Source organism: Danio rerio, chromosome 10, assembly GCF_049306965.1.
Source record: "Danio rerio strain Tuebingen ecotype United States chromosome 10, GRCz12tu, whole genome shotgun sequence".
NCBI classification, from domain to species: Eukaryota; Metazoa; Chordata; class Actinopteri; order Cypriniformes; family Danionidae; genus Danio; species Danio rerio.
This window is the reverse complement of record NC_133185.1, coordinates 24,106,845-24,130,564: the sequence shown is the minus strand read 5'-3', so window position 1 is coordinate 24,130,564 and position 23,720 is coordinate 24,106,845. Positions and strand designations below refer to the sequence as shown.

General features: G+C 36.5%; 1 protein-coding gene across 1 annotated transcript in view; it reads right to left on the bottom strand.

Annotated features, from left to right (window-relative positions):
* lrrtm4l1 (leucine rich repeat transmembrane neuronal 4 like 1) overlaps positions 1 to 23,720 on the bottom strand; it is a 318,547-nt gene that overhangs the window by 168,500 nt on the left and 126,327 nt on the right. Inside the window, exon 5 of the mRNA XM_073913412.1 lies at positions 11,454 to 11,561. The gene's annotated coding sequence lies outside the window, so the exon portion shown is untranslated. The remainder of the gene's footprint in view (positions 1 to 11,453; positions 11,562 to 23,720) is intronic.

Here is a 23,720-nt window from a genome sequence, read left to right as displayed (position 1 = left end):
TGTCAGCCCCTTCACTCATACATTTCTGGTTCACGCTGGTTGTATTTTTGGCCACTGCAAAAGCGGCGCAGCTAGTGTCGTTTCTCCTCCTTGCCTTCGCCTGATGGATTGAGGACAGAATCTGAGTTTGCACTCGTCTGATGGAGGTTCCCTGTCTCAACCTTTCAGGGAGAACCTACATCTCAGCCGCGTGGATCCTGATTGTTTGTGCTTTCTGCAAGATTGAGTGCGCTTTGCAGTTGAGAGTTGAGGCCTTGTTTTAGATGTGATTACATGTTTAATTCATGACAGCCGCTACCACCAGGTAAGAGAGTTCAAAAGTAAAAAGAAAAGAAGGATATGGGTGTGTTTATTATTAATAACAATAAAGTTCATTTGTCTGATTGTCTGACTTCAAAAGCAGGGCTGGATTAGTGTGTTGTTGGGACTACATGCAGATGACTTTTTCCTGCAGTTCACACCACACTGTTGTTTGTTAGATGAATCTAGGGTCCTGTTTATACACGAGTCTCATGTGGGCACTATTAATCTCATGAGAAGTGTGCTGACATGTAGTACCATTGCCTGAGGCCCCGTTTACACTAGTGCGTTTTAGTTTTAAAACGGCGTTTTAGAATGAAAACGATCCGCGTCCACACTCGCGTTTTACCCAGCGTTTCTGAACAGCTCTCCGTCCACACCAAAACGCTGAAAACGCACATCACGTGACCACACAGACACTCTTTGACAATTGCTGCAGCCTGTCTACCCAGATGAGAGCTGTGCTAGTCGGACTTCTCATCAAGCATCTCCCGCTGGATCTAATCTCACTATATTTGTTAAACGGGATATTTCATTCATCTTGTTGTCTTTAACAACATGTTCCCTAACTTTGGTCATTGGAATCTATTACTTGTTCTCAGGTAACGTGTTTTGGCTGAGCGCAAAGATAAGTTAATGATTAATGTATATTGACTGATCGCTTGCCTTTATTTCTTATAATGTATAAACTTATTGTATGTTATACTTTTATAATGGCCATTATCGATTATTAAAACTGATATTCAGCAAAAGAGAGGGTATGTTTCGTATTTTCACTCAAATTGAATGGAGACAGTTGTTATCGGCTCCGTTTTGTTATAAATATCCACACAGACACAGTGAAGATGACGCTCATATATGCAGCACGGCGCCTCAACATTTCTGCCGTCTGTTAAGTTGCTAATATTAAAATGAAGATAGGCAGTTATATCATGTGTACATTTTATTGTTGAGAAATGAAACAACGTAGCCAGGGTGATGTGAATGAAGTTATAAAGTACATTGACTGTTCCCTTTGAAGATTTACCCGTGGCCTCGGTATAGTCTGTTTTCCATATCAAACTGAAAAGAAGAGACTGCAGCCTTGATACTGAACTTACACAGAGAAGATGCAGGACTGAACTGTGTGTGTTAAGCTACTTAATATTGAGGAAAAGCCCCAATCAGAGAGGCGAATGTCTGCAGCCACGCCTCCGTTTTCAGATGTCTCCGTTTTCCATCATCCACACTGAGACGGAGCAGCAGCGTTTCAGAATGAAAACGGCCTCTCCAGCGTTTTCGAAACGCTCCATTTTCGGCGCTCGAGAACTCCGGCGCAGTGTGGACAGATGGCGTAACCGTAGCAAAACTTATGCGTTTTCAAACTAAAACGCATTAGTGTAAACGGGGCCTGAGTTTGTGTCCTGGCTAATAGACCTTCCCTAATGAAGTACTTTGATCAGAATGTTTACTTGAACAGGACATGTTAATCAGTCAATAACAATAACTAACAGATTGGGATGGGCAACATCTTATGCTTTGCAATATGCTGGTAAACATTCTGGGTAGCCTGTTGGAGCCTTGTGTAAGTAGTTTATTTAGTTTGAAAAAGTATCAAGTTGGCTAAAAGAGTTTTTAATATATATCCCTGCTGAAAAATCCAGCTTAAACCAGGGTAGGCTGGTTGGCTGTTTTTAGCTGGTTGACCATCCTGGTTTTAGAGGGGTTTTGGCCATTTCCAGGCTGGTTTCCAGCCATTTCCAGCCTGGTCTTAGCTGGTCTGGCTGGAAAATGACCAGCCAAATCCAGGTAAAACCAGCCTGACCAGCCTGGTTTAAGCTGGACATAGCTGGTTTTGGCTGAACTCTCAGCTTGGCTAGGCTGGTCAAGCTGGTTTTAGATGGTCATCTCCCAGCCTGACCAGCTAAGACCAGGCTGGAAATGGCTGGAAACCAGCATGGAAGTGGCCAAAACCCCTCTAAAACCAGGCTGGTCAACCAGCTAAAACTGGTCAACCAGCCAAAACCAGCCAACCAGCCAAGGCTGGTTTAAGCTGGATTTTTTTTAGCAGGGCTACAGTCAACATTGTAACTACTTTAAAGAGAGAAGCTTTAAAGTTGATCCCTGAGTCTGTGATTGGTAATAGCATGGTACTAGCATGAATTAGCGTGTTGTTAGCTTGTTTCTAGCATAAATTAGCATGTTTCTAGTATGAATTAGCATATGTTTTGCATGTTTCTAACATGAATTAGTATGTTGTTACCATTTTTCTAGCATGAAATAAAATGTAACTAGCATGAGTTAGCATGTTGTTAGCAAGTCTCTAACATTAAATAGCATGTTTGCATGATTCCAACATGAATTAGCATGTCGTTAACATGCTTCTAGCATGAATTAACATGCTGTTAGCATTGATTCTACCTTGAATTAACATGTTTCTAACATACATTAGCATGTCCACGATTTCAACATGAAGTAGCATGTTGTTAACATGTTTCTAGCATGAGTTAACATGTAAGCATGATTCTAGCTCAAATTAGCATGATTCTAGCATGAATTACCATGTTGTTAGCAAGTCTCTAACATTAATGTTTGCATGATTATAAAAAGGAATTAGAATATTCTTAACATGCTTCTAGCATGAGTTAGCATGTTGTTAGCATTGATTCTAGCTTGAATTAACATGTTTCTAACACACATTAGCATGATGTTAGCATTATTCTAACATGAGTTAGCATGTTGTTAGCATGTTTCTAACATTAATTAGCATGTCCACAATTTCAACATGAAGTAGCATTTTTTTAAACATGTTTCTAGCATGAATTGACATGTAAGCATGATTCTAGCTCAAATTAGCATGAATTAGCATGTTGTTAGCAAGTCTCTAACATTAAATAGTATGTTCACGATTTCAACATGACGTAGCATGTTGTTAACATGTTAGCATGAATTAACATGCAAGCATGATTTTAGCTCAAATTAGCATGATTCTAGCATTAATTAACATGTTGTTAGCACGATTCTAATATGTTGCTATCATGATTTTAGCATAAATCAGTTTTTAGATTGGATTTACATGTTGTTAGCATGAATTAACAGGTGCTGGCATGACTAGCATGTCAAAAGCGTTGCTTGCAAATTTCTAGCAAGATTATTGCGTTTATCATTGCTGGTTATTTCTCCCATAGTTGACTGAATCAGAAGTTCTAAAATAAAATAAAAAACCGGCAGCACTTCCACATTGACGAATAAGGTCAATATAATAAAGGTTAAAAACCCATGAAATAATAATAATAAATAAATGAACATTAGTCAAGTGTTTGAAATAATTGCTTTTTGTGACGCAATGGGATTTAATATCAGAGAATGAGGAAGAAAGTGTTTTGATTTGTTAGCGTTGCATTATATACTGTTCTTTATACTTATAAAATACCCAGGAAGCTCAAAGCCTATAACTTACATCTCCAGCTATCAGAACACAAACAAAGCTGCTGCTCACCATACAGCATTCTCTCATTTTCTTTCATGTCTATACACTCTAAAAATAATGCAGTGGCTTTATATATAATATAAATAAAAATCTCTGAATATGATGAATATGTGAAGTCAAAATTTACACTCCCATTCTGAAGATCTTTTCCTCTGGAAGCAGCTTTGATTTGTTTTGGTCTTTTCTTGTTTGTAGAAAACTCTGAAGTTTATGTCATCATATTACACTTGATTTATTGAATGTGTTGATAACCTTGAAGGCAATTTTTAAAATAGAGGTAATCTGAATTGATCTGCAGTATAGATAGCTTTTGCTGTTAATTTGACTCAGGGCCCATTCAGAAACTGGGCTGGCATTCAAATGATGGGCAACTTGGACCTTCTCCAATGGAGAAGTGTAGGAGTATTGGCTCATCAGTTGCCATCTTGTTCCAAGACTGTTCAGTCACAATAGACAGCCTCACATGACCAGACTCAAGCCATTAAGTACAAAAAACCCAATCAGGCTAATGTATAGCGTCAATCTCAGCATAAAGCACTAAGAGGAACCAGTTAAATAGAATGATGTGTTCGTGAACCAGCCATCACGAAAATGCATTTTCAAAACCATATCGACTTAACATTTGTTGCAATGCATTCATTGAAAATGGATTTTTCAAATGTCTTAGTGTGAGTGTCAATGCATTAACGCATTTAACTCACCATTTTGCTACCTTTCTGTTGTACCTTTGGCTCAGATTGCATTTTGAAACACACAACGAATTTTGCTATAAATATCACACAATGACAAATAATATTAAAATGATCATTTTGCTATTAGGATTGGGGGTTTGTTTAAGGTGCTGTATACCACTACTCGGGTATTTCAAGCTTTTTTACACTCTACAATAGAACATTTCAGTTCCTACGGCTTAGTCTCTCATTTTACAATAGAACAATATGAATCACTACTAGCAGAACTTATATTTTTGCGCATATATATATATATATATATATATATATATATATATATATATATATAATTCTGACTTCTGACTAGAAAAAATATTATCAAATATATATATACACACACACACAGTTGAAATCAGAATTTAGCCCCCTTATGATTTTTTCTTTTCTTTTTTAAATATTTTCCAAATGATGTTTAACAGAGCAAGGACATTTTCACAGTATGTTTGATAATATTTTTCTACTAGAGAAAGGCTTATTTGTTTTATTTTGGCTAGAATGAAAGCAGTTTTTAATTTTTTAAAATCCATTTTTGGGATAAAATTATTAGCCCCTTTAAGCTAATTAAGCATAATTAAGCCTTTAAGCACAATTACCCTAACCTGCCTAGTTAACCTAATTAACCCAGTTAAGCCCTTAAATGTTACTTTAAGCTGTATAGAAGTGTTTTGAAAAATATCTAGTAAAATATTATTTACTGTCATCATGGCAAAGATAAAACAAATCAGTTATTAGAAATAAGTTTTTAAAACTATTATGTTTAGAATTGTGCTGAAATAATCTTCCCTCCGTTTAGAATTGTGCTGAAATAATCTTTCCTCCGTTAAACAGAAATTGGGGAAAACAATAAACAGGGGCGTTTATAAATCAGGGGGGCTAATAATTCTGACTTCAACTGTATACATACATACATACACACACACACACACACACACACACACACACACACACACACACACACACACACACACACACAGCAGGAACTACTTTCTTCCATCTATTCACATCTGCAGCTGACATCAGAACAGCAGAAACTGTTGCTAGTTCACCAGTGTCACTTTAGAGCTAGTATTTGAATGATTCTCTAGCATAATATCAGCAGTGATGACAAAACAAGAGATTTTGCTTACATTTTAGGATTTTAAGGCTGACCAGGATAAAATGCCTTCAGTCAAGAGACGTTTCCCAGTATTTCTCTGTTGCAATTGGGATATCACAATAATTCATGCTAAAAAAGCTAAAGCAGTGCAAACACTACCAGATTACTGTTGTGTTTGCGATAATGAAAACAGCTAAACATATGCGGGCATTTCTTCTTTCTTTCTGTTGACTGAACTAGTCTGCAGTAATGAAAACAAGAGACTCATTAGAGAAATATGGATACATTATGTTGTCCAATAGCTACTAAAAAATAATAATAATAAAATTTAAAATTTAGTATTTATACATACATGTCTATCATGGTTCTCATCATGGGTCTCATCGCAGTGTCTCTGTGCATTGAAAATGCCATCAATAACATGCATTCGTGTTTATTTTTCATAACGCTAACAAAAACCTCAAACCCTCTCACCCTTACAATGCCATACCTCCCTGGTCTTCACTTTTGCCTGCGACAAGAACCCCACCTCCCCCACTCTTTACTTTAGTTCGTGAAAGGTTGTCAGATGGCGCCTGTCAGCGATGTCCCTGCTACCATGTACAGTAAAAATTGGGATTAATTTGTAAAAAGCACACCTCTACAAAACGCCAGACGAGCATTTGCCCACTCAAGATGGTAATAACGATAAACTGCAGTTGGGTTGAGACCCTGATGAAGACAACGAATTTGCAGAAGAGCTTCCCTCAGACAACTTCTGACAGTTTGTGCAGAATTTCTTTGGTTATGCTAACCGATTGTTGCAGCACATGTCCGGTGGCTGGTCTTGACCGTTGAAGGAGAATATGTTGAATTTGGAGGTCCTGGGATAGTGTGGGTACAGATGACCGGTTGCATGGACTGCCAATTCCAACTGATTGCTCCCTCAAAACTTGCAACATCTGAAGCACTGCTGTATGCGATGACACAGTACATATTTAGAGTGGCCTTGTATTGTGGCTTCCCTAAGGCACACCTGTGCAATAATCAGGCTTTCGAATCAGCATCTTGATATCACCTCTGTGAGGTGGATAGATCATCGTAGTAAAGAAGAAGTGCTCACTAACATTCATTCATTTTCTTTTCGGCTTAGTCCCTTTATTAATTCATGGTCGCCACAGCGGAATGAACCGCCAACTTATCCAGCACATGTTTTATGCAGCATATGCCCTTCCAGCTACAACCCATTTCCGGGAAACATCCATACACACTCATTCACACTCGTACACAGTGGACAATTTAGCCTTCCCAATTTACCTATACCGTAGGTCTGTCAACTGTGAACCCACACGAATGCAGGGAGAACATGCAAACTCCACACAGAAATGCCAACTGACCCAGCCAAGGCCCGAACTAGCAGCATTCTTGCTGTGGGGCGACAGCACTACCTACTGCGCCAGCACAGTATTTAGTGAGATTGAGACAAATATCTGTTCATAGAAAAAGTTAGATCTTTAAATAATGAAAAATAGGAGCAAAAAAATTGTTGCATTAATATTATGGCTGAGTTTATATAATATTAGTAAAATATTACTATAAATCTTAATATTGTGTTTGTCTTATTTTATTTAAAATACAGAACACAAACAACACCACCACTATAATATCCAGGCAAATGTGATTAACTTATTTACAAATTCTATAGAAAGAACCCATTCGCTTGATTTTAGGAATTCATGACTTTGTATGCTTTCATCTGCTTTTTTATTATTATTATTTTTTTGCATTGAATGATGTCTGGAGGACAAGTGCTTTTATCTACTGCCTCAATAAAAGGCAAAAAAAATTAATAATTTCAGTAGAAAATTCACTCTTCTTCATAAAATAAGGATTAGGTCCACCATGGTCTAAATCACAACAATATGAACTTAAGAAGTAGGCAGTGTCAGATTTAGATTTTTGTAAAAAGAAAAAAAAAAGTTCTGGGTCTTGCTTTTTTATTTACTTATTTAAAATTATTTACAAGCCACTAGTGCAAACCACAATGAAATTATTGTTTTTTTTATTGTATTTGTGAAAAAAATGCACTTTAAAAAAACATCCTAGGCACTTGATGTAAATGGATGAAGATGACTCAAATTGTGAGACTTAATAAAGAAGTGCTGAAGAAAATATCCTAAGAGATACCATATGACTATATTGCACAATATTTCAAGTTTTTCAGAAGCCACTGGTGCATGATGAACAAACAGAAATTGTAATAAATGTATCATATTTCAGTCAGTTATTCTCTATGAATCATCTTATTTATTCTACAGAACCAGTCTAAATGATTTACTCACAAAGCATGATGTTATTGAACTCACTGACCAGTCACAGTGGTCACGACAACATACATTTTGGTGTTCTTCATTGAAAGCTGTTGCAGAAATTCTGAAGATGTGCTTCATTTTGGCCTTTTTAATAATATTTCAAGATGCCCTCTGTCACATTTCAATGTAGCTATACAGAAAATTTTGACTAGAACATTCTTGTTTTGTAAGTCTGAGAAAAGATTTGTATTCAGTATCTAAACCCTTACAAATGCATAACGCACTGGCAAACATTTGTGATAAACCTCTTGAAAATATCACTATGAATTACTTTCAAGAGTGCCTCAAATAAACCTTTTCATCCCAAAGGCGTAAAAATAAATAAATAATAAAACAACAACTGCAGACCCATTGGGAAGTTTTCTGACATGTCTCAACATAGCTGTCCAAAACTAAACTAAAGGCCCCATGATGATTCCTGACCCTGCAGTTTTGTTTGAAACGAATGCAAAATTGTGTCGAACCACCCACACATGGCAGGTTTATTGTGACAATTTCTGAATGTGAGCCTTTATCCTAGAAACGGCTTTTGTTTTAGGATTTCTGCTTCTTGCCAGGCACAAATCGTAAATATACAAAGCAGGGGCCTGGTGAAGGAGTAATAAATGATGAGGGAAATTAATCAAAACGGACAAGGACGACAGGGCTGAAGTATATTCCCTGGCAAGCTTCACGTGATACATTTTAATCCTTTAAAGCTTAACTCAGTCAGTTGTAAAAGTACAGAAATAGCAGAGACTCATCCGGTAATAAATCAATAACGTTGTCTGCAATCACTTGGATTATGAATGTTTGTTTGGGTAAGCATGTATTTTTGTTCATACGTTTCTTTTCTTTGCATGCTTCTTGACACGTCTGATTGCATGATGAACGACTCGCTCTCCCATCTTGCATTATGCTGTGGTCGACATGTTCTTTTATCACTCATCCTGCTAGCTAAGCATATCTGCAGGATATATCAATTCTTTTAAATTCACAAAAGTGAGGAGGTGGGCAATTCATAAAAACTATACGTTCGACTGTATTCACAAAGTAGGGTCAAGATGTGCACTGTATGTCTCAAGTGTACTTCTGTTTTTTGGGTGTACACAATGGTTGACGTGAGGTCATGTGGTTTTCATCTTTAGCGTTTTGTGTACATTAATGAACTAGCTGTGTATACTTTCTATTTGAGTTTAATGATTCTTTGGAAATTTTTCATTGAAGTTTGATAAGTAGTAATATAACAGTAAGTCCTTACATTCATTTAATGCTTTTTTTGGACACTCAAAGCACCTTATAATTTTTTTTGGGGGGATCATCCACCACCAGCGTGCAGCATCCACCTGGATGATGCAACGGTAGCCATATTGCACCAGACTGCACAACTTACATCAGCTGATTGGTGAAGAGGAGACAGAGTGATGAAGCCAATTGTGATATGGGGATGGTTAGGAGGTCATGATGGACAGAGGCCAGGAGTTAAACAACCACAGAGAGTCAGGACCTCGATTTAATAGTTAGCCAATGGTAACCATTGATTTGGCCTGCTATCCCATCAGAGCAGAGGGGGAATTTTGGCGATTGTTGGGGTAATGATTTTAATACACATTGTCATTTCTAATTTAACGAGTTTGTTTTACTTTAAGCTACAAAAACTAACTCTGTTTAATGTTTCAATAAAATGTCATTTTTTAATGAGCACCCTGTTGCTCAAAGGATACACCACAACTTTACCACACAAATCAAGGCAAAAGCATGTGCAGCTTGACTAGTGTATTCGGCATTAAACTCCAGTGTGTTATAAATTTAATTCTTATTTTTTTTGTTATAAAATGTAAAAAATATATATAAAATGAATTGGGTAATATGATCAAAGTCATGTTTTCTATAATTTATTGAATAAATAAGGACAATATCTATGACAACTTTATTATACAGCTTGATATACTTATCTTCGGCCCATGGCTCTCAATCAAGTTTGGTATTTGGCTCTTCATAACAAAAAGTTTGGCCATCCCTGATGCCATCTAATATTGCCCACAGTACATTGTGGTTTCGATTAGAGCAACCAACACTGTTTAAAAAGTGTTAAACTACAAACTTGTTGGAGATTTAATTGAAGGTCTTTGGTAAAGATGCTTGTATGAGTATTAATTAATACTGTAACATCTGAGGATGCAGGGGAAACATACATTTGAGCCCCAAATGGATCCGGGTCTAGTCTCCCGACTTTTATGAGTCCGGACTTTAAAAAGTCTGAAAGTAAGATCGCTCTGTGACATCTTATCTACCAAGATGCTGGACCGGCCCCATCCATGCTCCATCCTGCACTGGTCTTTAAGGTATTCCTGAGGGAAAACCCCTCCATTTTTGCAACCCACCCACACACACAAACACTCTCAATATTGAATGGGCTTCTAGAAACTCAAAACTCACTCCAAAGTGCATGTAATGTGTTTGTAATCTCTCTTTTTATCCTTACACTTTATTGTGCCCTATTTAAGGCATTAGATGAACTAAGAACGAATGAATCCTGTTTAAAATATTCCTAAATGTATCATGTTTGGTATCATTCTGCTCCATTCTACAGCTTATGATCTAGGGCATATGCCGATAACTTTTATGATTTGCATAATTTTATACCATGAGTTAAAAAAAAGTTTCTGTCTGCCTTGGGGGACAGCCTCAACCAGTGTGGAAAAACCAAAGAAAGTCCAGAAAAAGAAAGTCTACCACGCAAAATTTCCTATCCAGGATTGGTCAGTCACAAGAGAATGGACGTGATTTGACCAAGAGTTAAATACCTTGCACTACTCTTTCCTCAGAAGACCCCTTTCTGTCCCCGCTTTTCTTTCTAATTTCTAATTTAATTCACCTATAATGCATGTCTTTGGGCTGTGAGGGAAACCAAAGCACCCGGAGTGAACCCATAGGAACATGGGGACAACCTGCAAACCTCACGCAGAAATGCTAACTAATGCCAGCTGGGACTTGAACCAGCGACCTTCTTGCTGTGAGGTGACAATGTTAACCACTGAGCCACTGTGCCACCCCAGTCTTTACCAAAATTCTATATTTTCTCACTTTTCTGTGTTTTATGTATCGCATTGTTTGTTATGTGTTAGTCATTATATAATTTTATATCACGTTGGATTTGTCTTTGTTTTGCGCCACAGAAACTAAAAGGAAACTAAAAGATAGTAAAAGGTCTTCTTTGGCTACCAGCTTTATTAAATTTAAATACAATTTTAAAAAGTATTCGCTTACTTCACAAAAAGTATCATTCCCTTTCAAATAAATAGACAATTAAATTAGTTCACTTAGTGGAGTGGATAAATTAATTGGTATATTTATTCTGCTGCATTTTACTATAAGTTATTTATAAATATTCATAATTAAATAATTTGTTATTTTTAATATTCATAAAATTTAGCAAATTTTTTTAAAGCATCTAACCAAATGGAAAATATTATTTTCTGATATTCCAACTCATATTTCATCTGCCACTATGATGTAAAGCATACCTGTCAACACTGGATTTTTCCCAGGAGTCTCCTGTATTTCACACCCATCTCCTGCCACTCTGCCGTTTTGTTATTTTGTCCTGTTATTTCTGGTTTTGGTAGCTGGGCCTGTGAATAATATTTCAAAGTGGGGTAAGATGAATGGAGTTAAGGGCTCTAACAGCTTGTAGGAAGGAGCTGTTGAGTAGTCTAGCTGAGCGGGCTCAAATACTCATGAAGAGACTGTGGAAGAGATTTTTCACAATACTGGTAGCTTTGCTGGAGCACCGTGAAAGGAAAATTTCCTGAATGGAGGGGAGCGGGGCACCGACTTACATACTTTGCCAATTTTTTTTTGAAAATATGTTAAAAGCCAGAAAAACAAACAATTTAACTCATTTCAATGCTAATAATGATGTTATACAAATGTCGATTTCCAGTTAGGTTTAATAGAAAACAAGATGTTGTGGCCATTTAAAATTATTTCACAGAATAAGAGACTAATATGCATAATTATATTTAAAGATGATTTGATTCTCTTGCAAGTGAAGGACAGGCAGTCACAGAAACCCTTTTCACTGTAGTGCTGCCTCACACAGAGTGTGACAAGGAAGGGGGGGATTTCTCCCTCTTACAGTATATCTGTTTTTTTTTTTTTTCAAGGTTACATCACAGATCGGCCATACTTTTTCACTCAAGACAAGGAAGTTAACTAAATATTCGGTAACACTTTACAACAACAGTACATGAATAATAATGTATCAATATGTAATCTAAAAATTACTTTAAAGGCGTGCACTAATCATGAACTAACAACATGAGTCACATCTAAATTACTAGTTAGTACATGTTGTTGATTAATGCATTAATTAACATATATATTTAAGCTAAATGTAACCAACATGAACTCATGAGCTGTAAATATATAATTATACCATGACTTTACTTGGAGAGGCACATCACCTTTAACTCATCCTTAACTACTCATTAACTCTTGTGTCTAAACTGTTGATGTTGACGTTGACAGAACACTTTTCTATTGTTATTCAGTGTGAACTCACAAGATGGACATGCATAAGGAGTTCATTAGTGGTTAAGGATGAGTTAATGGTGATGTGCCCCTCCAAGTAAAGTCATGATATAATTATACATTAACATATCATGAGTTCATGATGGTTAAATTAAGCATAACCTAATGTGGTAATTAATACATTAATTAACAAGCAATCATGTACTAACAAGTAATTAAGGTGGCCATTACTCACACATGAACTCATGTGACTCATGTTGTGGTAAATGTTGGTTCATGGTTAGTTTAGATATCAGTACATCATTATTCATGTACTGTAGATGTAAAGTGTTACCAAAGATTCTAATACACCCATTGGCTCCCATTTTTATAGTCAAGTTCTCTGATCTCGCAGTTGTTTTCTCAAAATTTAGTCTTCACATGAACCGTTTTCACCCAGACCTCTCTTTATGTGGGCCTCAAACCATATCTAAAGTTGAAAGAGACACTAGCTCACTCACACTTTCCTTTGGCTTATTCCTTGCTTCATCAGAGGTTGCCAGAGTTCAATGAAAACACCATAACAAGGACAATATTTACGCATACTTTCCCGTAGAATGTAACACAGTCAAATACACGTGTTTGTAAATACATGCCACCTTTAGTGGTAAAAATGTTATACTTAATACTAATTAAAAATGTGGTGTTTTCATTATTAGTTTCTCAGGCGATACTTAAAATGCACATTAACACAGGCTGACAGACAGACAGACAGAATATACTTCAAGTGATACTGTTTAACATGTTGCACTAATGTTTTTTTGGGGATAATGGTGTTCCAAACAACCTGACAATGCAAATGTTCTGGAAAAGATCACTTAAGCTGGTAAATGTGTTCAGACTATTATGAATTTATTCTGATGCCGCATTGGCACAATCAACAAGATACATGAAAGCCGGAGGTGTTTTATAAGCAAAGTCAACAACACTTGTAAAGGGGGAAAAATCAAACCGTGCTTAGAATGGAGTTGGAGTTGGACTAAACACTGAGGCCCTGCGGCCCAGCCTTTATGCACGACTTCTGTTCAGTCCATCAAGGTTAGACGAGAGTAAAATCAAAAACACACTGGAGAGCTGCTCTATAGTAGGAAATGAAGCTGTAATGCTAATGGAAAGTGGCACAGGCACATTTTACGGTTGTCTTAAAGCAATTTATTACATAACGCACTAATTAAACCTGACAGGACTTGATTGAAGTTCTCTCACCTTTGCCCATTCTGTTGTGTATTCTAAACATCACTTTCAATAGCTTGGGCAGCATAAGGATGATCACTAACAGTAAACAGAGCTCAGGCATTTAATTTTTTATTTATTTTTTTACCCTGTTGACCTTGATTTATACATCGTTTTTACACAACCCTAAATCAAAAAAAAAACTTGAGACAGTATGGAAAACGCAACTAAAAAAGACATGAGTGATTTTCAAATTTGCTTTACTTGTATTTTATAGCAGACAATACAGCACACATTATTTAAAGTAGACATATATCATCCTTCCACATTTGAGAAATATAAATCACAATAACTTTTGATTTTTTATACTGATACACAATGTTTTTTTTGTTTTTTTTTTAATAAACACTTGTTTCAATTTTAGTTCTTGCAACACATTTAAAAAAAAGCTGGGACAGGAGCGATTTAGGGCTAGTCATCATGGAAAATTGGTTAAACATTCATATGACTTGAAACATGTGATGTCAACAGGTGATTGTAATTATGATTTGGCACAAAAGCAGCATTAAAGAAAGGTCTAGTCCTTTAGGAGCAAAGATGGAGCCTGTTTGCCAACAAATGCATTAGTAAATTATTGAAGTGGTTAAGAACAATGTTCACCAAAGAAAGAAAGACATTTAAATATTTATCCTTCAACAGTGCATTACACAATCAAAATATTTAAGGAATCTGAAGGAATATTAGTGCTTTATGGACCAGGTTGCAAACTTAAGATGAACAACCATGATCTCCGATCCCTCAGATGGTACTGCATCAAGAAGAGTAATTCATCTATGAGCGATATCACCACACGGGCTCAGGACTACTTTGGCAAACATTTGTCAAGTACCACAATACATAGTTACATCCACAAATGCCAATAAAACTGTACTGTGCCAGAAGGAAGGCCTGTCCTAACAGTGTCCAGAAGCCCCATCAACTTCTCTGGGCTCAGAAGCATCTAGGATGGACTTTAGGTATGTTTTGAGAATAATGGATGAGTGTGCTCCGAACCAAAAACGAAAAGTATCATCCAGACTGTAACCAACAAAAAGTCCAAAAGCCAGGCTCTGTCATGTTGCGTCAGTGCCCTTGGCAAAGGTAGCTTGCACTTCTGTGATGGCACCATTAATGCTGAAAACTATCTTGGAGCACAATATTTTGCCTTTTTTTCCCGGGGCATTCTTTCATATTTCAACAAGACAAAGCAAAACCACATTCTGCACACATCACAAACTCCTATCTGTGGAGGAAGAGTAAACAGGTACTTGACTGGCCTGCCTGCTGTCCCAACCTGTCTCCAATAGAGAATCTGTGGTGCATTTTTTATCTTTATTTTTTGGAAATTGATATTCATGCATCTCATGAGAGCTGATACGCTTTCCTTCTATTGAAGTATATATTGTTAGGATATGAATATACTTTGCTTAAATGCAACTGTTGAAAATCAGGAATATAAAGACAACTGCCTAAATTAGGAGCTAATCAATACATATTATTGATGAAAATGTTAGTTTTCATATATTTACAGTTCAAATTGTCTTCATGCAACAAATTTATTAAATATTCTAATGATTTTTGGCATGAAAAGAATAATTTTTACCCATGCAGTTTATTTTACCCATGCAAATTAAGACTTAAATTTGGTTTTGTTGTCCAGTCTTATAACATTTAATGATATGATTGTACTGTGTGTATTTATAAGGCTGGTATTTAATGTTGGCAAGTGAGTGAGTACTTTAAAAAACTGTTTTGACTTTTTGGAAACCCTCGGCTCATTCACAGTCAGTATCCTCTCTTGGTGTGAATAAAAGCCATAATACACTAGCAAAGTTACTGGATCATGTCCAGTTCACACAGGGATGGGGATGTTAAAGTAACATCACCAGCTTGTACTGCTTTTGAATGCCGCTCAGCGTTACAACATCCCACATTTCTACACTATTGAACTTTCCAAATGTTCATCAATATTAGCTTATTGAGAAACTACAGGATCCAATAATTCTAAATGCATGTGTGTGCGTGTGTGGATTTGAGACCTGGTATTTTAAAAGCTTGTGGCCTGGTAATCGCTTTATACTTCTGTCATAAAGACAGCATGTCTTGTATTTGAAGAACAACAACACAGTAAGCTGTAATTTCATGCCGTCACAAAAGCTGGCACCAAAAATGAAGCAAATCAAAAGACAATGAATACTTTAAGCATAAACAGAGACAAAAGAAATGCTTTCAAAATACATTAAAGGGAGAGTTTATTCGAAAAAATGAATGATATTTGCTCACTCTCACGTCATTCCAAACCCACGTGAAAGACAAAAGAGGATGCTTTCAAAGACATATTTGTATATGCTTTTGTTTTCAATACAATGAAAGAGAATAGTTATTTCCTTATGATTTTGAAGATGGAAATGTGAACAGCACATACAGTTATAAAAAGGACATTTACTCTATACTATGGATTATAGGTTGTTTTCACATGACGTCATTGATGAGGCGCAAGACTGAAATGGAGGGCAGGAAGTGATTCTTCTACATAGGAATCGCTACTAAAACTTCAGAATGTTTCTGTTTTATGTTGTTTATAATTGTTTAAATCGGATGTGTACGAGATTTTTTGAATGCAGTAATTCATTTGACAGCACCAATAAAAATGATATACAGGTCTATGTGTGTAAATATGTTATTTAAAAAATCATATGCAAGCACCAGACTTATACAAAATCCAGAAGAATAAAAATAATGTACCCTGCCATGTAATCACTGTAATGAAATATCCATATTGTTTAGCAATAATACAAGGCTACATCCGAAACCGCATACTTTCATACTATATAGTATGCTAAAATCAGGATGCGAGCCGAGTAGTATGTCCGAATTCATAGAATACGAAAATCAGTATGCGAGAAGTACACAAATGAATTACTTATTCCGGCGAGATTCTAGAGTGTGCATCCCATGCATGCTGCGCTATCCCATGATGCCCTGCGAGGGAATTCATGAATGGGAGTAAAGCAACGCAACTGACGTAGGTAGGTCACGTGACAGTGACAAAATGGCGGATGTAGTATGTCCGAATTCCCTTCACACTTTTCACATTCATACTGTATAGAATGTACTTTTCTAAAGGCAGAGTAGTACGTTTAAACTCAAATGCAGTACCTACTGAGTAGTAGGCGGTTTCGGACGCAGACCAAGTATTTATTGACTTTTTGGTGTAAAAAACAACCACAAATTAACATCGAGATGCACATCAGCGGTGAATGTTTGTTGATGGTAAGTCAATAAAAGAATAAAAGAAATGCAACACTTGCTTAAAAAAACTAGACTGTTATTATTGTGAGGCACTTTCCCTCTTACAAAAATAAATAAATAATAATGTAGATTATGCGTCCATGCTTTTGTATTATGTTATTTCGTGATGTCTGGAAAATATCCGCATGGGGTAAAAACTATGGTAATTTATGACAAATATGTTTTTCAACCACATTATAGTCAAGTGTATAATGTGTACAACTTTGTTAATGAATGCTACTGAATAGGGTAGCAGATAAAACTGATTAACCGCTATAAATACTGTAACGTTAGTGTAAGGTGCATTGTGATGGTGTATAATTAAAACAAAGTGAACCGAAGCCTAATGTTTGTTACTACAGTTGTATTATACCATAGCAACAATATAATTACTACAGCAGTTTAATTTAAGTAATTATCTATAGTATGCTTCCGAACACTATAGCATTTATTCTTTCGTTTAACATAATAGCTTATACAGTGTCTACCCCCTTGATGACAGGAAAATATATTTTAGTTTAGTAGAAAACTCGGCCATCTGCAAGATATAAGGATCACGCCCAACATATGTGGTTATTTTCTATTTATATCTCCTTTGAAATATGGTATAAATCACAAAAAGAATGAAAAGATTTTAAAATAAAGTCTGTTCTGTATGTGTAAGTAAATAGCAAGGTGTTGTCTACTTCACACTCAAGCACATGTGGTGCTTGTGTGTCACTATATGAGGACATGAACATGAGTTTCAGGTGCATTTACACCATGTCATAATTACCATAATTATGAGATATCAACTTGTAAAGAGTTCTCATCTTTGCATATCTCGTAATTACATCTTGCAAACTGGAAACTGACAGAGCTACGAGAGAAAACCTAGAGATGTCCCACCTGACTGTTCCAGAAAAACTTGGGTTGATTAAATTAGTGTTGCTAATACAAATGTCAGTCTAAGAACAGCTGCAGTTCCTTCCTTCATGCTGTTTTCTTGTCAGTTTACACACAATAAAAGGTATATTTTACATGTTAAAAGGAGATTTTGTCCTAACCATCCATGACGGTGAAAATGTCTATTTTAGCAATATTTCTATTTCTGCGATGTTGCAGCTGATCAACAGCATACATTACTATGACCATAATCATCCCAGGTGCTGATTATGTGCTTTATTCAGTGTCAAATATTACTAATGTGAATTTAAAATAGCATTTCTTCACATGACATTTAGCTATACTGAAAGCACAAGCAGACAAATAGTATAACTAGCAAACAGTTTGAAAATGAAAGTTAAACCTGTGACTTAAACTGCAAACTGTGGTTATTCAGTCAGTCACTCAGAATGAACTTTTAATAATGTTAAAGAGGTTTAATATTCATTCACTAGATTATAAAGTTTTAAAAAAATTATAAAGCATCATTCTGCACTTCTGATTGGTTCTGCTACTGAAATGTTTCTGTCATGTCAGGGCTGGTGATGACAGCACAATTGCTTATTGCTGAAATCTTGTCATGTGTGTTGAGGATATTATTGGCCCTATATAGATATCTATCATACACCTGGCACAATGTGGCGCAAGGCGCAACGCAATTGTTGTTTGCTAGTTTCAGCTCGGCCGCAGAGTCATTTTGACGTTTTGCAGCACGCTGTTTAAATAGCAAATAAATTTGCACTCATATGTGCACCCATAGGCACTCTAAAAAAGGAGGCGCGTTAGAATGCATTGCTATTTTAAGGAACTAAAATCCACTATTAAATAGACTAGCTTAGAGGAGGTCTAAAGTCTAGCGCAGAGCACATTAGTTGTGTAGCTCGCTTAAACATTGCTTAATACACACAAGATGTACAGCAATATGCAAATATCTTTACAAATGAAAAAGAATTAAAAGATTAAAATATTACAAAAAATATTATTTTCTAGCCTACATAAATATAAAAACCACTGCCTTCATGCCTTCTTCATCTCGAGGGGCTCTTTTAATTTATTTATGACAATTTGCTTTTGTATAATGTTAATATTATTAGCAGTATTATTTATTATATGCATATTTATATTTGTTTTATTAAAAACAAGCTTAGATTTGTCCACCTGTCAGGTTTAAGACCATACAGGGCACAGCATGTGAATTAGGATATAACTCAGTTGTTTGACCACACTTCATTATTATTGTTCATTTATTTGCTTGCTGGAAATTAGAACTGAATTTAGAAATAGTTTTGTAACAAATCTTAACTAAATTAATTATGTATAGGCTAATGGATGTCTGTGCCTACAACACGTTTCCTTATCCACGGAAGAGAGTGAAAGTGAAAGAATGAGGACGCTTATCTCTCATTCTCGTTCTGTAGATCGGTACCAGTCCGTGGATCAATCAGTACCAGGGCGCAAAAGAATTAATTATCTTTAAGTTGGCAGATAAAGTAGCTGCATTTAAAGTCAAACTGGATTTGTGGGGACAGCGTGTGAGCAGAGGCGTATTGGACATGTTTCAAACATGAGCGGGGATTTAGTGTGAGACTGAGCCTGGGCCCTCACTCACCAAGCTGGTGCACGATCACCAGTCTTCACTGTTGAAGGAGTTTGAGCGCTACTTCCCAACCTCAAAGGACCCACAAACGGCCAAGTAATGGATACGTGACCCATTTGTCAGCAAACCAGCTGAATCCAGCATGTCCGTGCAAGAAGAAGACCAACTGCTGGAGATCGTAAAATGACGGCGGCCTTAAAACAGAGATCCCAGAGATCGCTAACACAGCACTGAAAACCCTGTTGCCATTTCCAACTTCCTATCTGTGTGAAGCAGGGTTTTCTGCAGTGACAGCCACAAAAACAAGGCAAAGGAGTAGACTGGACACAAGAAACACACTTTGAGTGTCAATAGCCCCTTTCACACAGTGATACCGGTAAATATATGGAAAATTTCCAGAATGACTTTACCGGTAAATTCAAAAAAGTGCTGTTCACACAGGCGAGGACGTTCGGAATTTTTCCATATAAGAGCATTCACACATCCATTCCAAAATACCGGCAATTCTGACATCATTAACCAGAAATGACCTCTAAATGGCTGCGGTTGTATTTGTAAACATTTGACTACATCACAAACTCTATGGATGGATCAGTATTGTGAACAACTTCTATGAAAACATATAAAGAAACACTTTCACATGTCGAGATGTACATGATATGTGTATGTGCTGGCGCTCACAGGCTGTTTCTTGGGCACACGCAAAGCTTGAAGGTAAACAAACTATGGCTTATCATAAGCATCTTATCGATAATTATTTACATGGTTGGCATTAAGATGAACATATAAACGTTATCTGCCTAATTTCTAGCAGCTAAATGTGTCTGGAAAAATATTCATATTATGCTTTTGCACCCTGCACTGGATCGCCAAAATAGAGCCTATAGTGTTATGTGTCACTTTATTGTGTTTCCAATTCTGCATCAATGCCTGTTTAGCTCCACCCACTGATCCACACTGCAATAGATAAATACTGAGAAAACCAAACTCATGTATACACAGAAAGTGATTAAGCAGCTCTAAAAACAACAAAGCATTTTGCAGTGCCAAGTTGTGAGAAAAACACAGTCTTTGCATTTTCTTTGTGTTTGCATCCCAACATGCGGAAAGCGTGGATGAACTTTATTTTTGGCAAACGACAAAAAAATTGAAAAACAGCATCCCCTTTGTAAAACTACCATCCCCCTTACCATCCCCTTTGGATCAACAACAGTGTTTGTAATGTAAAACTTATCATGTTCATTAAATATTAAAATTATTTGTTCTTTGACCAATCAGAACTCAGTATTGTAATAAGGCACAACGTACAAGCTCAATACAGTTCATTGCATCATTTCCGGCGATTTTCAAAATGTCTAAGAGCAGTTCAGATGCAACTTTTTGCATTCTTTTAAAAGAAGAGAACAGAAGGCATGATATTTAGTTGTTAAATATTATACATGTATGCTGTACCTGCCCTACATAACTGCATTTCAGAGCAATTTAGGCAACTTAATGTGTAACTTAGTGTAACTTAAGCTGTTCTGTATTCACAGTTAAACAGAGCTTGCTAACATTTACTTTAGAGAACTACAGTAAGTTTCACGTTTTAATATAAGTTACAGCAGATTCTAGGTTCCCTGCTTTTTATTATAATCATCCCTAAACTTAGAAAGCAAATGCTGTGATGCAGTTTTAGAATCACTGTTATCCATATGTTGCTTCATATTCTTGAAAATGCTTCCAAACAGCTGAGCCGCAGTATCTCCAATCCATGATTTGTTTATGAATGAATCTTGAGCTTTGATATGAGACAATGATTCAGTCGTCCATTCAGAAAGATTCACCTGTGAATGAATCAGCTGTTCAAACAACTTAATTAAATAAATAATTCAGTGTCAAAGACGGAGACTTGACTACACCAACACCTTCAAATCTCATGACATTTTTTATTAATAATTTCATTGCATTTATGCCACCTCCTACGCCCTGATAAACAATCAATTTATAAGTATCTAAATGCTAACTTTTGTTTTTTTCTTTGCCATCTTTGTTGCGTCAAGAGGAATTTTGTTGATTTATTCTGATTGTAAAATATTCTTACTGACATTATTTCAGTTTATATAGAAAAGTTGATGTAGTTTGGCCACGTAAGGTAAACAAAGTTGTAAATAAAAAGATAAATATTTAGTCAATCAAATAGTTGCTGGTGTCAGGATTCTGCCAGACAGACGTTAGCTCAGTCTTGTCCTGCATGTCATTGTTTCTCTGTTCTGTCATTATGTCTCTGTATGGGCACCATCATGAGCACGCTCAGACCATGCGCACTCCCGCTTGATGCGAGTGTATTAAGGTAGTCATTCATTTATTCCTTTTCTTGTCGGCTTAGTCCCTTTATTAATCCAGGGTCGCCACAGCGGAATAAACTGCCAACTTATCCAGCAAGTTTTTACACAGCGGATGCCCTTCCAGCCACAATCCATCTCTGGGAAACATCCACACACACATTCACACACACACTCATACACTACGGACAATTTAGCCTACCCAATTCACCTGTACCGCATGTCTTTGGACTGTGGGGGAAACCGGAGCACCCGGAGAAAACCCACACGAAGGCAGGGAGAACATGCAAACTCCACACAGAAACGCCAACTGAGCCGAGGTTCGAACCAGCAATCCAGCAACCTTCTTGCTGTGAGGTGACAGCACTACCTACTGCGCCACTGCCTCGCCCTTTATTAAGGTATTATATAAGATATTTTAGTTTATTGTGTTTGCGTGTCTTGCATCTATGTTGTTGTTCTCTACGTGGTTAATGGGTTCTCTCATTGGCTGCGTGTTCTTGTCCCGTTTTATGAGAGCACATGGCTTGTGTTGTTTGTGTGTCATGTGCTCTTCCGTCTATTGTCTAGTCCCACCCTCCTTGTTAACCCATTATTAGTTTATTATATTCACCTGTTTGTGTGTTATGTTTATTTCTGCTTGTATTCTCCTCATGTCTGCTGTCCTGTGCCAGTTCATCGTATGTTACCTTGTCCTGTTTATTCCAGTCCTGATCCCTGCCAGCCTGCTTATTCTAGTTTGTCTTGTTTGTTTATTTGTTTTATTAATGTTTTCCCCCTCTGAGTTGTTTGTTTTGCATTTTATTTTATTTAATATTAATTAATATCCATTTACTTGCAGTGTCAGTTAATTAATTCATTCATTAATTCATTCATTTCATTTTCGGCTTAGTCCCTTTATTAATCTGGGGTTGCCACAGTGGAATGAACCGCCAACTTATTCAGCATATGTTTTACACAGCAGATGCCCTTCCAGCTGCAACCCATCTCTGGGAAACATCCATGCACATTCATTCACACTTATACATTACGGACAATTTAGCCTACCCAATTTACCTGTACCGCATGTCTTTGGACTGTGAGGAAAACTGGAGCACCTGGAGGAAACCCACGCGAGCGCAGGGAGAACATGCAAATTTCACACAGAAACGCCAACTGGCCCAGCCGAGGCTAAAACCAGCGACCTTCTTGCTGTGAGGTGACAGCATTACCTACTGTGTCACTGCCCAGTAAATTAATTGTTCCTTTTAATTTCATGAATGATTGTGTATTGAGTATTTAAGCATTTTAACCTAAATCACAGCAGTGTCTATCTATGAAGAATGTATGATGTCAAATATATATTTTATTCTAAGTTCAAAATCACCAAACAAACTAATAATAATAATAATAATAATAATAATAATAATAATAATAATAATAATATTAAGAATGATAATAGTGATGAATAATTACAATCAGAAAGCTGAAAAATCGAAATGGACTGATCAGTAAATGATAAGTAAAAACAAGACCATGATAAGTAAAAATAATCCTTACGGTATAGAAGAAGTCATCTGCTGTCATAAAACACATTTGTATTTCTCAATAAATATGCATTGCACTCTTTTGAAAACACACTTGCTTACATCAGTTACAAGTTACAATTATGGAATTCTAATATGTCATCACCCGAGACAACGGGATTCCATGTTTTCATCAGTAATCACATGCTGTGGAATAATGAGGTTTGAGGTTTCCGATGGGGAGTCTTCACCTCAAATTAATTCTGTGATGTTTTCTTTTTTTCAACCAAAGAAAAGATTGTTCTATCATCACAGTGGGACCTCAGCGGGATTTATCTCAAGCCAGTACTAATTGATAAAAAGTGT